Genomic DNA, 19,125 nt, shown 5'->3' with positions numbered 1-19,125 from the left:
AGTATTTCAGACTGTTTCAGGGACGGAGGTGATGAAAATGAGGGAAGGGTAGAAAATTTGGTTAGAGGTCTTTTCAGGTCTCATTTTCTACCTAGGCTTTGGGGAGTCATGAACCGTGTGAAGACTTCAGGAATATCAGAAATACGTGAGCTACATAAAGTCACTCATAAATCATCACTAACCAGCCTTTGGAAACTTGTTGCATTTTAAAGCCTTGTTTGCATTTAACCTTCTTAATTCTCTGTTACCCTCTAAAGTATTGATCTTTTATTGATTTTATGTGTTTGTCTGCCTCCTGGCAGTCCTCAATTTATCATTTTCATTTTTTTTCTGTACAGAGAGAGCCTGGAAAGTGATACAGTGCCTTCATAAACTGTATAATCATCATGTTCTTGTGAAATAAAACTGTTCATTTATTTTAGTGAGGCAATGAGGGTTCCATGTCTATATCTGCAACATTACAATACTAACTTCTTTGAGGAAAAAGAAGTTCAATAACACCATTCTGGCAGAGAACACAGGGGATAAATATGATGAAACCTTTAAAAATGCATACATTTTCTGTTTCTACAGATAAAAGTGAACTGTAACAGAGTGGTACCCAAAGTATAGGTATCAAGGTATTATTTTACTTTTAATAAAAATAGAAAAAAATGTTAAGGGGTCTAGTGCTATAGTACATTCCTCTTGATGTATGACCGTAGTTTCACCCCAGTTTTCTTCTTCCTTTTGCAGAGTTCTAAATCACTGTCTCTATGCTACTGTATTGACTCTAAACAACCCACTCTCTCGTCCCTTCTCCTCTGGATGCCTGTCACTCAGTTGTCTCTTTCCGTTCATATTTCCCTTACATTTCAATCTGCTTCTTTTCCTATGTCTTCCTTATTAGAGGCGTGCTTTGGGCTTCAAATTCTCAGAAAAATCATAGAAAAATTGTAAGGATTTCTTGGTTATTATTTCAGAATAATGCTAAAATTTCTGCTAAAATCTTTGTCTTGTTTAATAATTGCAGATTTTCAGGTCGTATTTTCATCATCTGATCTATCTTCCTCTTACATCAGTTTGCCAAGCAGATGTTGTAATCCTCTCCCTTCACAAGTGGAGAAACTTGGGACTCTTGAGACATTGGGACCTGATTTAACATCATACACTTTGTCAGTAGCAGCATGAGGACAGCAGATGGGGACGAGCCTAGGCTGAGAGGGGTCCCAGAACACATCATTCTCATCTATTTTGAAAATGTGCTTTCAGCAAAGAATTCAGTGTTACAATCAATGGAAAATAAGTTTAATACTCTCCATAGGTTTATAAGTGACACGTTATTGATGAGTAGAGCTTAAAAACTTGCTGCAAAATATATTATTCTCCCATTGACAGCTGATGTCATGAATTTTTCACATTTATATCATTGAATTCTTTTTCATCTATGATTTAGAAATTTAGACTGGCTAAGGACATATTTTCAAATCAAGAATGTTAGAATAACATGTAAGCATACTCTCTTAGTTTAACTTGTGACTCATTATTTATAGTGAATTTCCTGCTGTACAACAAGCCCACTAGAGCCTAAGGACCTTTTCCCCTGCTATTAGCCCATCTGAAATACTCTTCCTGTAGATTTTGTAAGCTGTTTTGTAATGAAACACTTAGTTTGGTTTTATAGAGTGTCATTTAGAGAAGACTCTTTTTTTCCTTTTTGCAATTATTTGTTTGTATAAAAATGAGACAAATGTATATATATATATATATATGGCTGAGTCCCTTCACTGTTCACCTGAAACTATCACAACATTGTTAATTGACTATACCCTAATACAAAATAGTTTAAAAAACTAGACTATTTAATATACATGATATTGCAGCTTCTTTTTCCTCTTAACAATATATCCTGGGTACTCTTCCATTTAAATAGCTATTGATTAGACACATACTTTTTTTTTTCCAGCTTTCTCTTTTATTCAGAGGATATACTTCAGAAATACACAGCAAGAAAATCAATAAAGAATATAATTCAGATACAGCTGAATCAAATGTGAAAATTGAAGAAACATTCAAAGTAAGTCTGGAAATTCACACATTGGGAGCTGTCTCTTTTTTTTTTTCTTCAAGTTTTAAACTTTTTATTTTATATTGGATTATAGCCGATTTACAGTGTTGTGATAGTTTCAGGTGGACAGCAAAGGGACTCAGCCATACATATACATAAAACCTTTCCCCCCCAAACTCCCCTCCCACCACATTGAGCAGAGTTCCGTGTGCTACACAGCAGGACCCATACAGTTGGATAACCAACTGCTATACAGTTGGTTATCCATTTTAAATATAGCAGTGTGTACATATCGATCCCAAACTCACTATCTCTTCTCCTCATTCTTTTCCCCAGGCAACCATAAGTTCATTCTCTGTCTGTGATTCTCTTTCTGTTTTGTAAACAAGTTCATTTGTATCATTTCTTTTTAGATTCCACATCTAAGGAATGTCATGGGGCTTCCCAGGTGGCGCTAGTGGTAAAGAACTCACTTGCCAATGCAGGAGATGTAAGAGATTCCAGTTTGATCCCTGGGTTGGGAAGATTACCCAGAGGAGGGCTTGGCAACCCACTCCCTTATTCTTGCCTGGAGAATCCCATGGACAGAGGAGCCTGGCAGGCTGCAATCCTTGGGGTCACAAAGAGTCAGACACGACTAAACTGACTTAGCATGCATGCATGTATAGAGAATGTCATACAATATTTCTTGTTCTCTGTGACTTGCTTTACTGCATGGCAGTCTCCATGTCCTTCCATGTTGCTGCAAATGTGTTACTTTGTTCTTTTTAATGGCTGAGTCAGAGAAGACTTTCTTGAGAATTGTCTAAAATGGTCCCCTGAAAGTGAAAGTGTTAGTGGCTCATTTGTGTGTGACTCTTTGTAGCCCACCAGGCTCCTCTGTCTATGGAATTCTCCAGGCAAGAATACTGGAGTGGGTTGCCCTTCCCTTCTCCAGGGGATCTTCCTGATCCAGGTTTCACAGGTCTCCTGCACTGCAGGTGGATTCTTTACTGTCTGAGCCACTAGGGAAGCACAAAGTAGTCCTCCATCCTTGGTCATACTCTGTTGTATCACCGTGACTTGTTGGTTTGTCTCATAGCATTTATCAGTATCGTAAGTTGTTCATTATTTGCTTGTGTATTTTTTTCACTCTGTTTCCAGAATGGAACTTTATGAGAGTAGGGTCCTGCCTCTTGATCAACACCATGCTTTTAATTTTAGAATTCCATGTCTCTTGTTCAACATTGCACCCTCATCATTTAAAAGAATGCCTGGTTCCTAGTAGATGCTCAGTTCATCTCTACTAAATAAATTAATCCAGGACACACATTTCTTCTAAAATTTGACAGTCTAGCCTCTGTTCTAGATGGAATTCAAAGAAGCAAGGAATATTTTTTTAAATTCTATCTATGTATTTATTTATGGCTGTGGTGGGTTTTCATTGCTGCCCATGGGCTTTCTCTAGTTGTGAAGAGTGGGGGCTAGTCATTGCAGTGAGCAGACTTCTCATTGCAGTGGCTTCTCTTCTGGATCATGGGATCTAAAGCCTGTGGGCTTCAGTAGCTGTAGTTCCTGGGCTCCAGAGCATGGGCTCAGCAGTTGCAGTGCACAGTCTTAGTTGCCCCATGGTGTGTAGCATCTTCGCGGACCAGGGATCAAACCTATGTCTCCTGCAATAGCAGGCAGATTCTTAATGACTGGACCATCATGAATAGTTTCAGTTGCAATGTTTGTTTAAATATTAACGAAAATCAGCTTCCCGTGGTTTCCATTTATCCCACCTGTGGAGATCAGCTTTCTGTGTACACCATGAGAACATTGAAACCTCCTCTGGTTTTCCATCCTTTGAAATGATGAAGTACCCTTGTCCTTCATGTGTCTCCTCCTCCTTTCAGAGTAAACCTTTTCTGCCTCCTTTTGCTGGTACTCATATTACATAGTTTTCAAATCTTTTTCACCCTAGCCCTAGCCTCCCCATTTCCTTCTTTGGCTATACTTCAGCTGCCCCATGTTTCTCTGAAAAAAGAGGTCTATGTGGAAAGGACTATAATCTCTTTCCTCTTGGAGGACTGGAGAAGGGTGGTTAATGGTAAAGGCTTTAGAGTAGATCAGATCCAGGCTCAAGTCCTGCTGTTACTTATGGGCTGATGAGTTAAGTAGGCACATTTTCTAAGCCTCAGTGTTCTCATCTGTAAAATGACAGTGAGAGTAGGAGAAGGAAATCAGCTTTGTAAACCACTTGCTTGAGTTTGATAATACCTTTCTGCCCCATGATTTTTGGTCCAGGTGAAAAATTGAGGCAGGTATAAATGAGGAATAAAAGTATCAGCTTTATTGCTGATAAAGATGAATTAGAGAGCACAGAGGGTACTGATCCTAAATGGGCTTCCTAGTACTGCATTCATTTGTCTAGGTGGTGAGCTAATGGGCAACTACGTCCTCTAGTTATTTTTTACCCTAACTGCTCTTAAACCAAGTTACCGTAACTTTTCCCCCTTTCATCTATTAAGCAAATAATTTTATGAATGTTTTATAAATATTTGTATTTATGTATATATTTATGTGTATATGTGTTTGCATTTTAATTATTATTATTATTATTCTAATCTGATTATCTTTTTGAAATTAGCCTTCTATAATTGAATCAATTGGACAAACCAAGAGATTTGTCATCAGTTCAGTAAGCTGACTTTTCAAGATTCCTTTTATGCCATTTAACATAGACATTGATCAGGATATGGTCGACAGTAGAATTACATGGCACGTCACTTGTGTTTTTGCTTCTTGAGTAAGATTGAGAGTATAACTGACCTTGCTTGCATCCCAGCAATTATAATCCTCATCCTGTAAACAAGAATATTGTAGGAGATAATATCAGATTTCTGTTTGGATTATATTGCACTGTGTCTACGGCTTTGCCTTGCAATGTCAGTATAGTATTTTTATGTTTAAAGTCCCATTCTTTATTCATAGTATACCTGTGCAGTCCTCTACTATACCCTTTTTTAAATGCTCAAGAATAATTTTGGAACTTTGCTAGTATCTGTATCAAGTCAGACTCTAAGTCTGAAATTTACCCTTTGAACCCTTGGAACACTTGCCCATGGAAACTCAGTCAGTTGATTCCTCAAATATAATCGAGAGTAGAATAGCCAATTACATCTTCAAAGTTTTCTCCACTTGCTGAGAAGTAATTTGTATGGGGCTTGAGACTGAGCTTTATTAAGCAGAGTATTTACCTACTATCATTTTCCTTATCTTGGGCACCAATTTTAACCGTATCTGTTTCACAGCTTCCAGGGCAAAGATTATCCTCTTTGATAGCCCACTAGAAAAAAGCAATCTGCTTCCTTTTAGTGTTTAAATCATTTACCCCAAGCAATGGGCCAGACCCTTCTTTTATCTTATGTCTCACCTCTTAACACATAAATATAAAATCTCTCTGATATTTATCCCTAACTTTAGTTTAAGAAAAAAAGCATTTTTCCCATTTTTAGTTGCTTTTGACTTTCATGACCGTGTTTGTGCTATCCTCGTGTTTATTTGCCCTGGATATCCTGTCATCATCACATCACACCAAACCAAGACAAACAAAACCAAACCACAAATGACTTAGAGCGTTTGCTATTTGTCACGTTCTTCTTCTGGTAGATAATTGTGATTATACTGACATTATTATTATTTTATTCAAATCTCTGTCCCTATTAAGTCATTTTCAGAATGTCCCTATTTTCAGAATAATGGCAATCTCTCCCTTTGGAGACATTTTTGTAGCAAATTCAGCCAGCCAGATTTTAAGGTTTCATTTAATGTCACGTTAGGCTGTGCGTGTATGTTGTATAATTGAGGGTATGTTTTAAGGTCAAAGTGGTAGCCCAAGCTAAATTTAATGTAACTATAATACCAATTTCAAAATAGATACATACCACTCGAGCTACATGGGACTGACAGACAAATTTGACTGAGTGAATCTGTGGTGATAGAGGCAAAATTTTGCCAAACCATGAGAAGTGCTGAAGTTTTATGCCCAATGATGACTGAAAATTGTGTTAATTTTTATGGTTTGTATTCTAAGACTGAATAAGACAAAATTTCTTAAATTTCAAAATTTGTTGTGTACTAGTTTCCCTGGTATCAGAAATCATTCTACATTGTGGCGTTCTGGGGGACAGTACACTCACATCTGTCTCTTCTATAAAATGGGAAGTCAGTAGTTAAATTTGTTCTGCCATGGACTTCATGGAGGATAGTGGTGGTTATAACTACTGAGGTTGGCTTTGGATGAACATTTGTCTGGATGGTCCAGGCAGTTCAGGGGAGATAGTACCATCCCACCCTAATCACCTATGAAAGTAGGTACTTGAGCTCAGAGTCCACAAATGACTTTTCAGGTCATAAAAAAAGTTACTGGTAGTGTTCAAACAAAGTAGACCTTCTGACCATAAAAAACAGCATCTTTTCCTTTTACCACAGATGGAGACAAGCTAGCATGTCTTAATTCTTAAGAAACTTTATTCAAATCTAGTAAGAATGTTTTTTAAAAAATGTATTCAAAGTTAAGGAAAGGAGAGAGGAGTTGGTATAATATTTAGGAAGATGAGCTTTGAGGTCAGACAGACCTAAGTTTGAGTTTCATTTTTAAACAATCTGATAAACTTGGGCAAACTACTGAACTTCTCAAAACAAGTGTTCCACCTGTAAAATGACTATAAAAAGAGAGTATGTGTATATAAAGTTCTAGAATAGTGTTTGGTATACAGCATGTGCTCAATAAATCATTGTTCTTATATTTATATTAAATTCATTATTTTAATTTGATATTTTATTTACTCTTAGAAGAGTAATCTCAAACTAGTTTACACAAATATTACTGTAGCTAGAATATTGTTGTTGCTGTTTAGTCACCAAGTCGTGTCCGACTCTTTTGCAACCCCGTGGATTGTAGTCTACCAGGCTCCTCCCTCCATGGAATTTCTCAGGCAAGAATACTGGAGTGGGTTGCCATTTCTTTCTCCAGGGGATCTTCCCACCCCAGAGATCAAACCCACACCTCCTGCATTGGCAGGCTGATTCTTTAGCACTGAGCCACTGGGAAGCCCATGATATTAATATTACTGTAATGTATTTTACATCATATTTGTTAGGATTACCATAGTGTTCTAAAAATTACTACTTAGGCTCAGATTTTATTTTCTGTTATAATTTGGACATATATAATCAAATCATATTGTAAAAATGAAGAGATATCTTTTAACCTAAGACTGCCTTTCAGTGTCTAAGTCTGTGTTGGACACAGCAAATGATTTTTATGAGGATATTAAGATGGAGGACTTTAGTCAACCTTTGTTTCATTTTGTCATCAGCAAAATTAAGATGCGAATTAATGTTTGGTTGAAGAGAGTGATACTAGTGCTAGGTAGGAATTAAGAAAGCTTGGGACAAGGAGACTCCGATATCTAAAGATACATTTTGGCTATTTACTAGGATTCTGAGGTAATCAATGCAATGAGTAGCAACTTCTCTTCCATTTTTTGCCTGAATGTGATGTTTAAAGGAAAGGAGAGGCTAAAGATCAAGTAAATCTAAAATCCAAGGGATTATAAACTGCAGACCTGAAAATCTTCATGTTCCCAGTCTTTTAGTTCATTAATTATAGGTGATGAACTTTAAAAAGAACTAAGCCAATTAGTTTTAAGGTGTCAATCCATAAAGCTTTAGAGAGTAACTGTTAGCTCTGGAGGAATTTAGCAAACACTGTAATCAATTCTTAGATTAGCCAAAATTTTACTTTTTAAAATTTCCTTACGCCACTTGAGACAGCACGCTGAAAACACTTCTTGTTTTTTCAAGTCCTTCGTCTTCTGTGGCCGCATATTACACAACCAAAGAAAGAATTTTCTCTTTATAGTGTTCAACTGGTTTTTCTGGCAAAGGTCATGAAGTAGTAAATTGAGAATTTAGCTTCTATTGGACTAAAAGCTAAGGAAATGAATTTCTATCTCTATCACCATAAATCTACAGAAGTGCTGGCGTGGAGTCTGAAACAAATGACTGCTCTCCATGTCACATGTCAAGCATGGATTGTTCACAGGTGGCTGGAGTGAACATTTTACTCTTGATTACATTCAGAAGCAATCAGGGGTGCAGTTTTTTTTTCCCTCAAGTCTACTTGTTCCCGTAGGATACTATCTGGCTGCTAGATAGATTTTTTAAAGGTGATTAAATGATGGTTTGGTACACAATTTTGAAAGGCTGTTCGTGAAAGTTTTATATGTCTATTGTAATAGTTCCCATGGCACAAAATTTCTTTGCTGTCATATATCACTCAAAATGAGAAAACAAAATCACACATGACTTATACTGTAAGGACTGCTCCTATGGCAGTGTTTAAGTGTGGCTGAATTTAAAATCACCTGGGACCTTTACTAAAAAGGCAAATTTCCCTTCACCCTAGATTCAGAATTATTAATTCTTAAATGGGGCTCAGAGTCTGGACTTTAACAAGTAGCTTAGGGATGCCTTAGGTTGGTTGAATTTGAACCATATCTTCAGGTGACAGGGAAGGTGGTTTGGAAGGTGGATAGCCGATGAAGGTCACCTTTTTAGATCACAAACATACCACTGAGTTTTTGAGCTCAGACTTCCTCAAATTGATTTTGAAGATGATAGAATTAAAACCATTATGTAACTACAAAGCATAAAAACAGTGACACCAGTGTGTTTAGCACCTCATTTTTTGTTTTTGTCTGAGTAAAAACACCAGCAGACTCTGAAGCAATTACTTTAAAAATATATGGAGTTCCTGTTGCATTAGAAAATGTGTGATTTTTAAAAATACCTATGTGTAAATGAAGCCTGGATTTCCATTGTGCTTTTCCTTAAGCTGTAAAAAAATGTAGATAAAAAGTGGGTGATTCCTCAAACCACCAGAAGCCTATGAGATAGTAATGGGATCAGATGAGAAGAGAAGGGATTATATACATTTCTTTTCATTAAATACTTGGGATTAAGTTAGATTAATGTTACAGTTGACTAAAGATGACATTTCTTTTTAACTTGCTTTGTATTTATAAAAAGTTTTAAATTATTTCATATTTCTTTAGTTTTTCTTTGAAACTAAATTTGGACTGTACTGTATTCCATCTTTCATCCTTATTTTCTCCTTGTTCTTTTTTTTTCTTTATTTCTTATACTTTTCCTCTTACTTCACACTTTTCTTTCTTATGTAGGTACTCCTTTCCGTCTGTTCCCCCATCAACTAGGTCTTCTCTTTCAGTTTGCCTAAGCATATGACACCAACTACCAGCTAACCAGTTAGAGACCACCACTCATTCTAAAGATCATCCTCTGTTCATAAGGATATGGTTATAAAAACTCTTCAGGAGCCCCTGACCTTGGGATGCTTGCTGTTAACTGTGTCTGCTAGAGTTGTAGTATTTGAATAGATTGAAAGTAGCCATCACAGCTGTCTTTTTATCTCCTCTAGGTTCAAGTCTGGGTCGTCCCAACAAACATCTCTTCTCAGCTCCTAATCATCCTTGGGCTTTGTGTCACCCTCAGAGGCTGCCTTATTCTTGGTAGATAGAGTGGGTGGTGGGTGGTCCAGAGGTATTTGGTACTTAAGTTCCCACCCCATTCTTCCCAGTGATGAGGCAGTAACTCTGTCATCACTCACCATCCTCTTTCCTCAGGTATACATTAAAAATATCCTTTTATGGAAGAATTAGCTAATCCTTTGTAAACTAAATGCTAAGCTATATTCTGCCCCCGATGCTTCTACCTTAGAGTTTTTAAGGTATCATCTCCTTTTTTCTCTGGGCTCTTCAGTGTTGGTAATTTTAAGATCCATAGATAAACATTGGGGTGTTAGCTGACCTGATTTAATTTCTTTATTTGAGGCCCTGGAGTGCTCCCCTTATTATACAGAGTCTCATGCCAAACAGTCTGTCCTACAGAGGGAAGAAAATATTTGTGAGGAAAGCAGGTAATTCTAAAATAGAGCAGGGATGTGCACACAAACTTTTTAGAAATCATCCATCAGGAAATTTACTATGACACCAACCTGATTTGTTTTCAAAGGGAAAGAATGAGAAGCAAAGTCCTTAGTGGCGTTTACTTTGTTGGTGAAAAGATGGCTAGAAAACAAAGAATTTCAAGGAACTATGCAGTATTTAGAAAATGAAATGATTCAAAGGGTAGTAACAATTTAAGATTTATTTTGAGATTTAAATACTACATGAACCTTAACTGAATCTTTGAAGCTTCAAGGTCAGAATATTGGAGCATCTTAGAGCTTTCAGTTAGTTGTGTTCAGTGTAAACCTAAGAGCATGGGTGAGCCTAAACTGTTTACATGGTTCATAAAGTGTTTTATGGATGAACAGTCTGTACTGCTGTGAGACGAGGCTATATTCACTATTGTATATTTTGCCTATTTATCGTGTCTTTTTTTTTTTTTTAAGAAGTCTTCAGTCGCTAAGTCTTGGCATTAAAAGATGTGAATTACAGAGAGCTGTAATGTTACCCAGCTGTTCTGAGAAATGCTTTATGTTGAATGGATATTTGTTCATTTAATCATGTAGAAAAAGTTGTCATCATCATGCTCAACCAGCTTTTCTCTGTCTTTCATATGACTGGTGATCTGATGAAGATTGTAAGATGCAAGAATATTTATTTTTTATTATTTGGTGTGTAGTACTTGAGTTTAGTGTCTAAAAAAATAGTTATATACATTTAACGTATCCTGTTGTAACAGTTTTACTACTGACTTTTCATTTTGCTTCACGTTTTTTCCTCTAATTTCCAGAATGCAAAGTCTTAGTCAATTTTTTTTTTTTTCCTCACCCTTAGAATGAAGTAACATTTGCTATCATACCCTGTAGGACAAAGATGCTACAATGTTCTTATTTTCTCCATTTACAAACCATGGGCTACCTCTCTTTCCTTCTCCCCAAATCTTTTTTTGTAAATCTTCTTTGAAATAAGCACTATTCTCTGACTTTTGCTTTCCTTACCACTTTTTTTTTTTTAAAACCAGAAATTCAATAAAAGATATATTAAATGGAGGAGAAAACACGTGATGTGTTATCCATTAGTAAACTGAGTCCCCCAAATCTAAATTATATTAGATCATATTAAACACAACACAGCATATTTCTGCAGCTAACATTCATTTCATATTTCCTATCTGTACACACACAGGTTATATAAAAAGTAGAATAATTAAATTATAAATTCTTTAGAGGAAGGGGGAAAAACCTAAATACTGTCATCAGTGAAACCATAAAACTGCAAGGAGCAAAGACTATATAGAGGTCAAGGGAAATGGAGTGTGGGTCATGGAGAGAAAATTCCCCAAAGAATCATATTTCAGACAACTGCTGTTTAAATAAAACCACTTCTGGGCATATGCTTAAAGTTTACCTGTAGTTACTGTTTTGTGTAAGAGCCAATGTTGAGGAGGCTACAACACATAATAATAGTATTTTTCTGCATCTGTTACTTCTGTGATATTAAGTCTTTCAATAGTGCTCAGGAACACACTGTGCAGATCCTGGAAGGGGATGCTTCTCTTAGTTTTTTCATGTTATGAACGGGGAAACCAAGGCACAAGAGGATAAAACTGAGCTGCAAGGGGAAGCTGGTGAGATGAGGGCTGTCTTCCTAGCACTCTGTGAACACCCATGCACCTCCAGGCCTGCTGCTTTCCTGAGGTATGCTTTGCAGGTTAGATCTGTTCTAATTAAAATGATTTTGCCAGACGTTCCGGTCTGTCTGTTGGCAAAATTACATGGGGAATTTGTAATAAGACAGTTGCCCAAATGGTCGTTACAATATTATTTTTCTGACCTCAGAGAGGTATTATACACAGAGGAAACTTTACCCAAAATACTGTGTAAAGTTGAATGAAACTGAGAGGCACGGGAAAGAATGTGGCGTTAAAACAAAAGGACTTTCAGTGCCTCTCACTGAAAGCGATTTCTGACTTGGAATCGCTTTTCTGTGCCTTCCAGACAGCTGCAAGAGGCCCCAGTAGCTTTACTGTGTGGCTGTGATGTGTGGGAATGGATTTCGCGTCATTCTGTATTTGAAATCTGTGTTAACTCTGTGCCCACAGAAAACTATTCTTGTATACTACTGATGATTTTGTAAGTTTAGCTTCATGTTTTGTAACTTTAGAAAAACCTGCTGATGCAGTTTATACTTTTTGGAGAGTTTGCCTTCTTACAGAACCCTGTACCATAAAGTTATTTACTGAACATTCTTTGCTGGTAACTGAAATAAACATCTGTAACCATAATTTGGCACCATGGCAATGTTTAAGCGTGGCATCAAGTTTTAGGAGGTGGCATGGAAGTTATAAACTCTCAATTGAAAATCACTCAGCTGCCCATTTAAATATTCCTTGTTAGATTAAGTTACTTGCTTTATAAACGTCTAACTTTTAAAACTTTTGGACCATTTTTAGTCATTTCAGAATCAGCCAAATCAATAAAATTATTATACAATCTGTATAAAATGTGTAATAGAATAGAACTCCTCCTCTAAATTGCTTAGATTTTTTTTTGGTAGTTTTAAAAACAATCAAGATCATTTCAGGGAATTGGTGGAACATAAAATGTAAAGAAGCCAAAAAAAAAAACAAAAACTGAACCATAACTCCTATTTCTTACTCCACTTTCCCTTGTCAAACATTAAGACATGTTGGTGTAGTTCCTTCAATTCATTCTTTGTGTGTTTTTTAATGCTTGATATTACAGTATATATTTCTTGTCTGTGTCATATATACTTCCAAATAAGATTAAAAAAAAATGTTTGTAAATAAATATTCTCTGGTGTTCTCTAAGTAGTGCATAGTTGAGCTCAATTACTGTGAACACAGTTAAAATGAAAAATGGTTTGGGGGTGAGTATTGTTAACCTGTCAAGCAGTATGCATAATGGTTTGCAACAGAGTCTATTGTTAGAAAGTCTCGAGTTTAACTCTAGATTCTGTCACTTACTGTTATTTGCTTTGTTCTTCCACATCTCTGAATGCCACCTGTCCAGCCTGAAAGGTGGCAAAAACACTGTACCCACTTTAGTTGTTTTTTTTTTTTTTTGAGGATTCAATAATAATAAAGGGTGTTGCAGAAGCAGAAATTTGATGAGTACAAATATATGCTTTTTCTCCATTCGCTATTTCCAGCTATGTTAGGCTGAGTCTTTATCCCCTACATGTTGTGAGGCAGTTTTAACTCCTCAGTGGTTATTTTCAGCTATTAAGATGTCAGTATAATTCATTTGAAAACTTCAGTCTTAATTCCCCCACCCCCAAGTTCAGGCTTGCCAGCTCTGAGGAATGTTCCACATTTCTACTAATCTAGCCTGGGAGCAGGGAGAAAGGACTAGGGCAAAGAACACAAGTCATTTTACTGATTAGTTTGACTTTGAATTAGCCTTCTCATGCTCTTTCTCTGGTAAAAACTGGTTGACCACCATCAATGCCTTCATTGTGACTGTAATTCAAACACTTGCTTTCTCACTGGGTACTCATGCACCATTCTATGTCTGCAGATTTTTCCCACTGCACAGTTTCTCTAACTCCAGTTCAACTTCTTTCTTTCCCTTTTTGGCTCCTAGCAATAGGTGACTCAATAGTTTTCAGCTCCTGGGATTCCCTTGCCTGGTGGATAACACTCTTGGGAGTTTGGAAGGGAAGGTGTTAAGAAGACACTAGTATATAACTTCGGTGTTTCTTGATCACTGTTGACCCCAGATAAGAGTGCTGGCTGCTCCTCTGCCAGGTAGCAATCTCACACAAACTTGCAGAGATGTGCCTATGTGGTTTTGTGAAGGAGAATGATTCACCCTTCCATTTGCAAATGGAAACATCCCAAGGAAGATGGACTGAAAATGTCTGGGGCTTGGGATCTATCAGATCTCACCCTCAACCCTGGTCCTTCCACTTCCTATTTTCTTGGTATGTAATCTTTGGTAGATTGCACAAACCCTCTGGTGATCAACTTCTAAAATTCCTTGACTGTAACAAGTGAGTAAGAAAGGCCAGGTATAAGGATTGGTATAAGGATTAAAGGATACGTAGTATTCTAATTCCATTACAATGTCTGTAGCTTATCTCATCTTGTTCATTCTGCAGAAAGATGTACAACCTAAGTTTTACCCTTTTCTTGTATTTTTTCTCCTCTCCTCTCCTTATTTGTCCTTCTTTTCTTTCCCCTCTATCCCTTCTTTCCTTCCTTCTCCCTCCCCCATCTCTCTCCCTCTCCCTCTCTCTCATCTATTGTTGGGAAGTAGAAATAGAAAGGTGCTTAGGTATATGTATAAATGAAATGAATTGGGGGATGCCAGAGTGGGGAGTGAGAATATTGTTACACTGTAATATTCAGTTGTCTAACTTGATGGGCCCCAGACACAAAGTTTTCCATGCTTTGACACTAGTCAGGAGCTTTATGGTTTTCTTTCTTTGGTGAAGTGTAATGATTGAATAGGTGTGCAGAAAGAGGAGGTTTGCCTCATTTAATTTGTAAGGTTGTAACCTTAAGACCAAAGGACAGGGTGGCACAGGCTAAAGATTTATTTCAAGTGGGAAGAGTGTCAAATTCATGTGAATAAATTCATGGACAGTCATACAAGTTTTCAAATACCTCTTAGAAGTTTACAATTTCCCTGATTATACACAATTCAGAATCCGTGTTCATTCACTTTAATTTTATAAGAAGTATATATGGAAAAAGTTTGAAAATGAAGGGTGAGATTAAATCCCCAGTGTTCCTAGAAGCACATTAACACTTGTATGCTTTACCTTCAAAATGCTTTTTTGACAGAAAAATCCAAGCTGGAAGTTATCCTAAGTTGCCAAAATAACTGTACAGGCAGTAAAGTTTACCATTGTTTCCCCTAAGGGAAAATGATGCTCAGTGGGTTTGATATAATTTTGTATTGAGAAATAAGGAAGGAGGCAGGGAAGTGGGTGGGCAGAATGCAAAGAGTGAAGGGGGATGATAAAAAGAAGAGAGAATTAACACGTAGCAAAAGCACTGAAGCTCTAACTTAAATACATATGATTTTCAGACTGTTCTAGAATACAAGGGTGATACTCATAATTGCCCAGCTGTTGTTTGGAGAGTTCAGCAGCTGCACATAAGTGACTACACAAATAGGGAGTTTTTTTTGTCTTCTCTTATGTGACTCTGGGTAGTGTAAGATATTACCCCTGAATGGAAGGAGGAAAAGCAATGTTCTTTGAAAAAGATTTAGATAAATCAAAGGAACAAGAGACTCGAGCTTCTTCTTGACATCATTTTGTTGAAATGTTGATTCAAAATGCAAATAATTAGACCTGTTGTCATTAACATTATTTAGAATATTCAAAGTCTTAATTTTTTAGTAGCCTTAAGCCATGTACATTTTAAAGAAAATATTCAGTTGTAAGCAGTAATGTTTGCCTCCAGTGACCTAATGAAAAAAATGGAAATATAGTAAGATTGCCCCCTCTATATTCAAGGTAATCAGTTTGTACAGTTACAGATGCTTTATTTAAAAAACTGCAAAGGAAATTGTAAAATAAGCCTCATACCTGAATTTTAGAGCTACATGGTTAACATATATCATGGACTAAATGTTGGGTGGAGGTATAATAATTAATGTAGAATGCTGCTCTGGGGCAGAGAGCCTAACTTCTCTATTGTTTTAGCCTTTAAGATACCAATCAGTTACATTCTGAGGCCCTTTTCCACTGAACTGCTTTTGGGTTTTCTTCCTTATAATTTTCTCTAATTCTTCAGCTGGAACCAAACCACTATGATTTTATTTCTTCTAGTAGCTTTCTGTTTCTAACTAGTAATTTCATACCAACTTAGAATTATTTCTATTTTTTCATTTTTTCAATATGCATATAATTTTGCCTTCACTGATTGTTAAAATTTTTTATTACTTTTATTATTATTTAGGTTGCTTCTACTTCCATGCTGTTAAAACTATTGATATCTTTGCCATGAAACAAAGAATAATCAATTATTGAGTACTTCCTGTGTGATGGAGATGATGCTGTGCAGTTCTCTTATAGTTACCTCCATTAATCCTCCAAGAAACCTTGGGAATTTTTATTATGATTACCCCCATTTTATAGATGAAACTGAGGAGCAGAGAAGCTAATGTGGATACAGTTGTAGAGCTTGGGTGGTTGCAGAATTATGACTCAGACTCTCTTCTCCTCACCTGGTCAACGCTTAATATTGGCCTAAGGTCCACTTCTTTCCTCCTCTCCTTGCTTCCTAGGGAATCATATTCTGGTTCTTGCCCTAAAATTAATTATGTGGTTCTAAAATATTTTTCCAGATCTGTCTTCTCTTGGAGTTCTAGCATCTTTCATGCACTTGCCTGATTGATAACATCTATTTGGATATGGGTTAGGCATCTCCCCATGACTAGTCAAAGCAGAAGCATTGTTTACTAACTCCCCATAGTCCCTAGGAGAAGGAAATGGCACCCCACTCCAGTACTCTTGCCTGGAAAATCCCATGGACGGAGGAGCCTGGTGGGCTGCAGTCCATGGGGTCGCTAAGAGTCGGACACGACTGAGCGACTTCACTTTCACTTTTCTCTTTCATGCATTGGAGAAGGAAATGGCAACCCACTCCAGTATTCTTGCCTGGAGAATCCCAGGGATGGCAGAGCCTGGTGGGCTGCCGTCTATGGGGTTGCACAGAGTCAGACACGACTGAAGCGACTTAGCAACTTAGCAGCATAGCCCCTAAAGAACTTCTGTCTCTCATCTAAGACACAATCTTTCTTCCTCTTGTTTAAGTCAAAATTATCATTTTTTTATCCCTGTCTTTTTCTCATTCCCATATCTAATAGATCAGCCAGCACTATTAATTTTGCTGCAATATATTCCAAATCCCCTCACTTTCTCCAACTTTGGTATTGCCACTGTAGACCAAGATTTCATTGTATTTCACTGGGCCTAGAGCAGGAATCCTCATATAGGTTGCCCCCTAACGTGTCCAATATTCTTAGCACAGCAGTTAACAGTGATGATTCTAGAATGGAAATTACATTATTAAACATCTCTACAGCAAATTTTCAGTGTAATTAGGTTAAAATAAAAACTGTATTCATGACTTTCTTGTCTGAGTTATTCTTATCATTCAGATTTTAGCTTAAAGGACACACAGAAATTACTGTTCATGACCGTTAGGGTAAAAGTAGTTACTCTGTTACTTGCAGATCACTATTTCCTGGTAAGTTTTCTTTCTCGTTTGCTTTTTTTTTTGTTCAGTGTAATAGAGCTTCCATAGTCATGAGCCTCTTATCTTGATTATATCTGCACCCGTATATACTGAATGAATATTTGTAAAAACACACACATCCAAACAGAAGAAAATTCATCTCATCACATTCTAAGTCAATCATTTGATCAACATGCCCTATTGTGAACTATACACATCTTTGCATATTTTCTTGAAAATATAGTTCTAGATGTGGAATTGAAACAGAAGGTAACTGCATTTTAAAATTTGGTGGCTATTTGAGAATTGTTCCTTAGAAACTTTTTATGAGTGCTTACCAACAGTGGATAAGACATTCCATAACTCTATTTTCTAATCAACCCTTGGTAATGTTAATTTTTTTTCCAATTTGTGCTAATCTGAAAGGTGAAAAAAATGTAAAATTTGCATTTATTTTATTAGTAGTTAAATTGACCATCATTTTAGAATTTAAATTCTATCAACATTTCCACTTTTATGAATTCTCCATCATACTACGGTACCCATTTTTCTGTTTCTTTCTACTATTGATGGGTGAGAGCCCTTGTATGTATTGCAAATTAAAAGTTTTAATCACTTTTAATTTTGACTTTACCGTTATTGTATTGTTTTTGTGCTGTGTAGAAGTTTTAAATTTTGTAATGATATTTGTAAAGTTTTCTTCCTTAGGTCTAGAAAGCTTTCCCCAATACTCTTAATATAACAAATATATATTTTAATTTAAAAGTATAGTTTTCATGTTTAGCATTATTATCTGCCTGAAATTTATTTTGGTATAAGATCTAAAGTAGAGAACTAGTGTCTTAAAATTTTAAAAATACAGTCCGTTTTTCAGTATCAGTTTTCTTCCCATCATCTTTTACTGACTCAGTTTTTTTTTTTTTTTTTTTTCGCATTCTGTATTCCCATGCCTACTTGGGTTTACTAACATATTCTTTAGTTCAGCATATTCCAAATGATATTCTTTGGAAGGTAATTTTAGAAATTCTCTTTAGAAAGGTCTCATGATCGTGTAAGCTTGGGAGATTTAGGGTTATATAAGTTTAAACAGGCTCTATCGAGAAGTACTCCTCAGATTCTTTAATATGCTAAAATTGCAAACCTCTAAGAGGTGAATAAAGAAGGGAGTATTTTTGATGAATATTTGTCCATGGAAAACTTTTTGAAAAGCATTTCAGTTGCACATAATTTGAGAAACTTGATCTACTGTTCACTGATCTGTCTATGCACAGGCTGGTGCCACAATCTTTTAATTCATGTAACCTTGTATCTCATCATTTTATAAGGCATGTTTTTGCTCATTAGTGTTTTTTCAGAATATGAGAGACTTCTTATAGTGTTTGTATACCTCTCATAGAATGAACATTTTATATATGCTTCTATAAATTTGACATTATCTGACTTTTCCTTCTTTTTTTCTTTCTCTTTTACCATTTCCTTGTTTTTGCTTAAGTTTAGAGAAAGGAGGATCTCGGACTACAGTAAGATTTTCCAAAGACTAACCATGACTAATCTGAGATTAGTTCAGATAATTCTCGTTAAGAAGAAATAAACCCCCCTGAGAGAGAAAGCAGCTAATTAATAAGAAATGAACAGAGTAGGAAAATTTGACAATCACAATTCCCATTGAGTTCTTTTGTGCAGTATATTTCTCGAAATTTCCCCTAATTACTATGGTTGAGGCATAGAAAACTAATGAGAGTAGTAAATCTGATTCAAAGAAAGATCCCATAGTGCCTTCTAAAATTTGATTCCCAGTGTATTTTAGATTTTTCACTCTAGATGGCTATGGACTACGTAATGTCATACTGCTTTCATGAAGAAAT

At 36.3% G+C, this 19,125-nt stretch overlaps 1 protein-coding gene across 5 annotated transcripts in view; it reads left to right on the top strand.

The window, feature by feature from the left end:
* The window catches only part of LOC145509795 (uncharacterized), a 1,222,357-nt gene that overhangs the window by 556,521 nt on the left and 646,711 nt on the right, over nucleotides 1–19,125 (top strand). For 4 of the 5 annotated variants that reach the window (XR_014056457.1, XR_014056465.1, XR_014056461.1 and 1 more), the window contains one exon: nucleotides 1,946–2,056. The exons of the other annotated variant lie outside the window; for it this stretch is intronic. The gene's annotated coding sequence lies outside the window, so the exon portion shown is untranslated. The remainder of the gene's footprint in view (nucleotides 1–1,945; nucleotides 2,057–19,125) is intronic. 5 annotated transcript variants of the gene reach the window in all.

This window comes from Giraffa tippelskirchi, chromosome 6, assembly GCF_054371585.1.
Source record: "Giraffa tippelskirchi isolate mGirTip1 chromosome 6, T2T-mGirTip1v1.2.pri, whole genome shotgun sequence".
Classification (NCBI taxonomy): Eukaryota; Metazoa; Chordata; class Mammalia; order Artiodactyla; family Giraffidae; genus Giraffa; species Giraffa tippelskirchi.
This window is presented reverse-complemented; position numbering and strand designations above follow the sequence as displayed.